At 37.9% G+C, this 7,531-nt stretch overlaps 1 protein-coding gene and 1 long non-coding RNA gene across 3 annotated transcripts in view; one reads left to right on the plus strand and one right to left on the minus strand.

The window, feature by feature from the left end:
* Positions 1–7,525, minus strand: part of LOC135259574 (uncharacterized) — a 39,754-nt gene extending 32,229 nt beyond the window's left edge. Inside the window, exons 1-3 of the long non-coding RNA XR_010331329.1 lie at positions 7,353–7,525; positions 6,379–6,491; positions 3,006–3,067 (exon numbers count right to left, since the gene is read on the minus strand). This is a non-coding gene — a long non-coding RNA (uncharacterized LOC135259574). The remainder of the gene's footprint in view (positions 1–3,005; positions 3,068–6,378; positions 6,492–7,352) is intronic.
* Positions 1–7,531, plus strand: part of LOC135258515 (ribonuclease inhibitor-like) — a 362,007-nt gene that overhangs the window by 243,618 nt on the left and 110,858 nt on the right. The window lies entirely within an intron of this gene.

The following is a 7,531-nucleotide window of genomic DNA, read 5'->3' on the forward strand; positions in this document are numbered from 1 at the left end:
AGACAGAATGTGACTAGAAATATTGTTACTTCGGATGCTCAACCTGTCCAGGCTGTGTCTCTCACTCCTACTGTATATGTACACTTCATAACTACTGTTTTAAGCATTAACCCCTTAGCGCACATGCCAAATCTGGCCAATCCTTGCCCATTTAGGGGGTACCCTATTTAAAGCTTTATAACTCCAGATGTGAACATCACAGAGACTTGAAAAATGGCTTAAATGAAGCAAGACAATGTACAATACAACGCAGATTATTTTATATTCATAATTTTGGAAGAAATAAAGTGCCACGAATGCAATTGTCTACACAAAAAATCAAAAATGAATTTGCACTTTTTTAGTTTGCAATGAAATACTGACAGATTGCATATATACAGCAGGTTAAACTATACATGTGCTGGATAAAAAACTTCTTGGCTATGACAGAATACAATTTTTTAGTGGTGAAAGAATATTTTTATGAATGCCAAGATAGACAATATTGTCCATTATGTCAAGGGTGGGGGGGGGGGTTTCCTAGATGAGACTGCAGGGAGGGGGTGTGTGTTAAATGAACGACCAGAGCGACAATGGTGGCACTGCGAAACTCCGTATTCGGCATAGTTGTCGTGTATCGTCTACTAATGAAACTAAAACAATGCATTTCTGTTTTTAACTGTTTTTGGTTGCAGTAGCACCGAATGTCTGAGTTTAGTAATCTCGGCACGCCGGCATGCCGACCACTAGGGGCTTTGCGCTAAGAGGTTAATTATCTGCCTCGTCAAAAATGTAGGCCTACTGGTATAACAGCAATGCCCTCCCTCCTGATATTAGTGCATCTACTTATTGTCATTAGTCTGAACTTGAATCTCTTCATGATCTCAAAATTCGTAGTGGTCTTAGACTTCTACACCTAAATATCAGAAGTTCACTACCTAAGCTAGACTTAGACATTCATATTATGATTAATGAATCTTCACCAGATATTTTTATTCTAACTGAAACGTGGCTCTCAAAAAATGTTTCAAATTCTGACATTACTTTAACTGGTTATATCTTATTCAGATGTGACAGGAAAGCCAAAGTACATGGGGTACTGATTTATGTAAAAGATTGTTATACGACTCGTGATCTAGCCCCTTCGTCAGCCCCAAAGAAGTTTGAATATATTGCACTAGAAATCTCCCTTGGCGGCGGCATACATTTTAATGTTATTGGTGTTTATAGGCCTCCCTCAGCTATCAGTGAGGCATTGGAGGATATTGCAAAACTAATGTCATCTTATGCCTCATCTGAACTAATTGTAATGGGTGACCTCAATCTGGACTGGCTTTCTAATAACTCAACTGGACTAAAAGATCTATGCAGTAAATTAAATCTTTCTCAGTTGATTTCCAATCCCACAAGACGAAATACAAAAAATCCCTCTAAATCTACATTAATTGATGTCATTTTGACAAATAGGCCACATAAATACTCAGCTTATGGCGTTTTTGCACAGGACATTAGCGATCACAGTCCAATTGCGTGTGTTAGAAACGCCAAATGCCAAAAATACAATGCCTCTGTCATCACAAAAAGGGTTTTCTACGGGATTTATTTTACATAAAAAGAACTTGTTCCATCCCTGAGCCTGACCAAGCCTTGGATCATTTCTCTCAAGTTTTTAATTCCCTTGCTGACAAACATGCCCCCCTTAAACAATTCAGAACAAAAAAACGATCAAATCCCTGGTTCTCTGCAGCTATTCATCTCAAAGATAAAGCTTGGTCAAATGCTAGGAAAACTGACTCTCCAGCTGATTGGCTGGGCTTTAAGCAACTGAAAAATAGATGTATTTGTATGATTATAAAAACAAAGTCTGATTATTACTTGACCTCTCTTTCTAACTGTAATAAAAGTTCCTCTAGTTTTTGGAAAACGGTGAAATCTTTAAATAATAACTCTACAATTTATCTCCCTTCCAGGATTAGCTATAATAATGATTTTATTACAAACAAAATTGACATGGGTGAGACTTTCAATTGTCATTTTATCTCCTCAGGTCATTTATTTGATAGGCTGTCTGCTGACACTGCCCCAGATAGTTTCACCCCTAGCCCTGACAGTGAAACCTCATCTAATCCACTCTACCGTCCTGGACATAATTTCTCTATGCTATAGTGAAGTTTATAAAGCTCTGGCTAGCATTGGCACAAGGAAGTCAGTGGGAGAGGATAACTGACTATTCGAAATACTATGAATAATTTATAATTGTTCTTGATTGAAGTGTGTTGCATTTGCTTAAATCAATTAAACAGATAAGGAGAATAAATAATAAAACAAGGTAGGAAAATTAAGAATTATAAGAAAAAGATAATGAAAAAGCATTAAGAAAAAGAGGATAAGGGAGCAATGCAAAATTACCCAAGTTTGGAGATTTATTGTATGGCTGTGTAAAACTGTATTTGAATTCTGTGTTTACATAAGGCTGAGGGTACAGACGTTAATGATTATGAGGAGTGAGAGCCTGTGGGAAACCCTGAAAAGTGACAAACTATGTGCTGTATAGGTATGGGGCATGTCTCATCAAGGCATAACTTTGTGTATGGCATATATGCAATCTCAGTAGTACACAGAATTATAGTTTTCACTTAATGTGTTCATGGCTATGAATAACTGTACAAAATGAGTATTGTACCTTATCGGACCTGTGTTTTGTAGTTGCTCCAATGACCTTCGGTATGTACTTATTGTACGTCGTTTTGGATAAAAGCGTCTGCCAAATACATGTAATGTAATGTAATATTTTTATACTGCTTTCAGAGAAAAACAGACCAAATACAATAGCTGTTATCTATAATGAATTACAAAGCACTACAGACTAATCTCCCTGTGGTATTAAACAAAATCCCTTTAGACTCTAAACCAAGAAAGGGATTTTGTTTAGAGATTGATGATCCACCCACCTCACACTAAGCTACATCCCTGGTAAATACTGCAAGTATTTAAACTGTTTAAGTAAATGGTCTCTGAACACTTACTTTGTCTGAGAGGGGAGAAACTTGGCATTGTGCTTTACAAATCAGGCATTCTCCTTGGTTGCCTAAAAAAAAAATATATTACAGTGTGGACACACATACACGCACGCAACATAACTAATAGTGAACCAAATGAAGCCAAATCAAAGAGAGACAGCAGTGTAAAAAACAATTAGGCATGGTTTGAACACACTATGCACAATGCAAAACAGCTTGTAAACTACTGTACATCATTATGATAAATCCATTCATTCAACCTTTATTTAATTCTTGGGAATACATTGAGGGTGGGCCCTCATTTTCAATGATGCCGAGATTACATTATGCAGCAATAAAACATAATAAAAACAATAAAATACAAACAAAACACAGATTTTTAAAAAATCAGTTAAAACAGTTACATATATAAGCAGGGAGGTTTGTGATCATGGTTTTAAATTGTCCATAGGTTAGTAGAGAATTGATTTTTAGCGTGTGTTGAAGATCATTCCAAGAAGTTGGGGCACTAAGATAAAAAGCTGACTTTCCAAATTCAGACCATGCTCGGGGGACCTTAAGCATAAGCCAGTCATTTGAGCGAGTTAGATAGGGTCCAAAGTTCCAATTCAGCATCATAGCGATATAAGGTGGTAGCTTTCTGGCAATAGCCTTATAGATAAACAGATACCAATGTTTATAACGCCTCTCTGCCAGAGAAGAGCAACCCACCTTATCATACAGGATACAATGGTGAGTACCATAGCTGTCACCAGTAATAAATCTGAGGGCAGAATGATAGACCGAGTCTAGGGGTTTAAGAGTGGAAGGAGCAGCAATTCTATAAATTACATCCCCATAATCCAACACTGATAGGAAAACCACTTCAACAATCCCTTTTCTACTAATCATAGGGAAGCTGGTTCTGTTTCTGTAAAAGAAGCCAATTTTTTGTCATAGTTTGATGACAAGATTGTCTATATGGCACATTTAATTGTTATGTTATGCTACAAGTTTGTGCAAATAGATGCAAAATGGCTGAATGACAAAAATTGACAATATAAAACAGTTTTACATTATAAAGTGCTTTTGGAGAACATATACAGAGTATGCTATCTGGGCTATACCCTACTGACAATCCACTACACATAAGCCGCGTTTCCACCCAAAGTAACTTTTAGTCCCAGGAACTACTTTTCAAGGAACTAAAAGATTCCTTCAGCCCATTGTTGTCTGTGTTTCCACCGTGGTCTAAAGACCCACAAAGATTAGGCAAATTAGTCCGCTGACGTATGAAAAAGCGACGTCATCGTCGGTCCATCTGTCGTATGATTTCTTCTGTAACTCCATACTACCACCGAAGTACATTATTTTCCAATAACGGGACAGCCTGGAGGGGTTTATTCCACTTATACAACGGGTTACCAACAATGACTATATGGTTACTTTAGTATAATGGTTTTTATCGACTTAATCACCTGAAATTGAAATATTCTTCCGTGGCCGTTTGGGCATATTATTTTACAGTTGTCAAGCAAAAATCTCGTTGGTAGTTCAACTTGGACCATTGTTATGCAACAAATAGGATATAACAGGCCAATAGTCAGATTGTAATTGTTTTATATATCCTCTCAAACACATTCATTATGTTTTTATGCGAACATTCACTTTCATGTCTTGACATCCGAGGTGACAGAATGCATTCACACTCCACAAATAACTGGTACATTTATAGTAGAACACATGCATGCACACATTGTAAAAAATTTGCTGTTGAATTGATTAATTTGACTCTCATCGTCATTTCCATATCGCAAAATGACAAGAATAAATATAATGAAAACTCAGACTAGAGTGAAAATTTAAATTAATATTGCAGTGGTACAGCTACCGTTTGCTTTCATCTTTTTTAGATTCCTTCAAAGTTGCTAGCGGAGGAGCTAAATACTTGAAGTGTGCCCTCCAAATGCGAACCATGCACCATAAAGAGTCCATCCAGTCTGGTCTTTTTGCGGAATTGAAGAGTAAAATTATGGCAGTTTGAAAAAGCAAAAGGGACGATTATTATAATTACCTGTTATTTTTTACCCTGACAAAAAGTGCGGAAGATGTTTTTTTCCAGTTTGCTTTTACTGCATCCCCAATGTAAATTACGCAGAACTACCGCATAGCCTACCTCACATAACTGTGTCAAGCGTTTTGAGTCAATTATAATGGGCTAACAAAGAAAATCCAGATGAAAATATTCAGTAACCGAATTAAACCGTTTGAATGTTACGATAATGGTACGTAATATGCTGTCCCAGCACGAATGCTTAATACTAAAGCAAGAAAAGAACAGAAGAGCACACGTTATATAATCCTCAATCTTCATTTCTAATCTGTAGATGTTGGCAGACTATAACCAAAAGTAGGCTACTGCGCCGCATAACATAAAACATTGGTTTGCGGCTGCAGATTTTTAAACATGGCGGTTGAAATAAAATGCTGCGAGTACTCGACCAATCAGAAATGTTCAGCGCTTGCGCCCCACCCCAAAAGTTCTTGTACTTTTGGAAAGTACTACCCCCCGAGCAGGGACTTTTTGGGGGGTAAAATAAAGTAATTAATTAATTAATTTAGACCCTGGTCCCTGCGGTGGAAACGTACTGAGTTCCTCAAAAGGTTCCTTGTTCCTGAGGAAAGTTCCTGCGGTGGAAACGTGGCTATACAGGGTCACACCACAATCAGAGGCTGGGCTTCATAGTCACAGATTCAAGCGTCAGCTTTGCCATCAGCAGACTATGACCAGAAGCTGGCATTGGCAGGATTTCCAGTCAGGGGTGGGAAGGGTTTCAGTCACCCATGATTCCAATGGTTAGAGCTGCTCTAGCTCCTTCCAACAACCAACCCGAAACTACCACCAGTAGTCAGTTAGAGATGTGCTGCTGATTGGCACTAGCTCTCTGTAGTAATATGTGGCCAGCAGCACTGAGAATAATCAGTGATGGTCAGCATCAGAGGAATGCACATATTTCAGCTGCAGGTATCATTAGAGAGGTTCAGTTAGCACAGTTGAGAATACACTTATTCCCTCTTATGTATTGCAGGTGTGCCAATAATGTATTCATCTGCTCTGTTCCTGATTTCAAACCGCTGCTAATCACTTTCTCTGGATAAGTTACATTTATATTATTTGAGGCTTTATGAGGCCTCTTATGTAGCATGTACTGTCCATTTACTGCAGAGCAGGATATTACCAATAGAAACTCAATTTAAGCTCCATACTCAAGGATGAAATAATCACCCAAATGGAATTTTAATATACCTACCCTCCATTTGGTACAGTAGTGTGTGCATAGCTGGGAGGACAACAGTCAGAGCTAATGTTAGTTATAGTGGAAGTATGGGGGTACTGTACCTTTCTGAAAGCAATTCTGGCAGATAATGTGGCCGCAAGTCGTTACAGCAAGTCTGTAGTCGGCAGCCGGAGGATGAAAGCAGGAATTACAACATATCCAGTTTGGCATCATGCTGTGGAATAAGACATTATCTTACAATCATCAACCATTCTATTTCACCACACAGAAGGCCAGCTCACATCAGTGAAGCATGATTTGTAATCTTAAGGCTATAAAAGCAAATATCACAATCCACCGTAGGCTATATCCTACAATCAAATACCTATAACAAAGACAACAGCTAATTCTGTACCATAAAGTAGACTATAACCTACTGTGAAAAGACAGTAGGTTATAGTCACCAACTGATCATTATTGGCCATTAAAAGGTATAGCCTAATTCACATTACTAACAAGAGATGTGGTAAATTTGATCACATGGTCAAAATGAAAGTACCACCACTGCCTCATTTTGACCAGATAAGTGCACAATGGACTTTTCTCGCCCAAAGGGGACCACTTTGTTATGTCAAGTGAACAATATACCGCTTGAATGTCAACCCGTTTTTATGATAATAATAATAATAATAATAATGAACGCTTCATTAGAATACCAAAAACGGTCAAATGGTTTAGATTTACCAAATTAGTAACGTTAGCAAGTTAGCTAGCCACAATGTAGCTAATTTAACGTTAGGCGACTAGCGCTAATTCACTGAGACAAAAATTTCCTTGTGGTGATGACAACGTCGTACAATCTAGTTCATAGTTAGCTAAGTTACACTAGCTAAATTAAAATTGTGTAACGTTATGTTAGTATCGATAAGATCGGAGCAATCTAGAATTTGGCAGTGAAAGCAAACTCTGCTAGTTATGGCTGGGCTAACGTTAATAGTAAATATAGTCTGTGTGGGTATTGAACGATAACTCTCTAGCTACGTTACTTAGCTGGCTAATCACCATACTGCCCCAAAAACATTTGGCCGAATCATACCAGAATCTCAAAACCAGAACAGCTGCTCTTCTCTCAGGTACCAAGCGTCTGATGAGTTCAAATTTGTTCTGCAAGAACCTGCTATGGATTTCCTTGCACGTGACTTATCCAATAATTTTACGCTCTACTGTCCGTTGTAGGTTACTGAATATTAGGTTAGCGTCAGCATCGTAGGCTAA

This window comes from Anguilla rostrata, chromosome 7, assembly GCF_018555375.3.
Source record: "Anguilla rostrata isolate EN2019 chromosome 7, ASM1855537v3, whole genome shotgun sequence".
Lineage (NCBI taxonomy): Eukaryota > Metazoa > Chordata > Actinopteri > Anguilliformes > Anguillidae > Anguilla > Anguilla rostrata.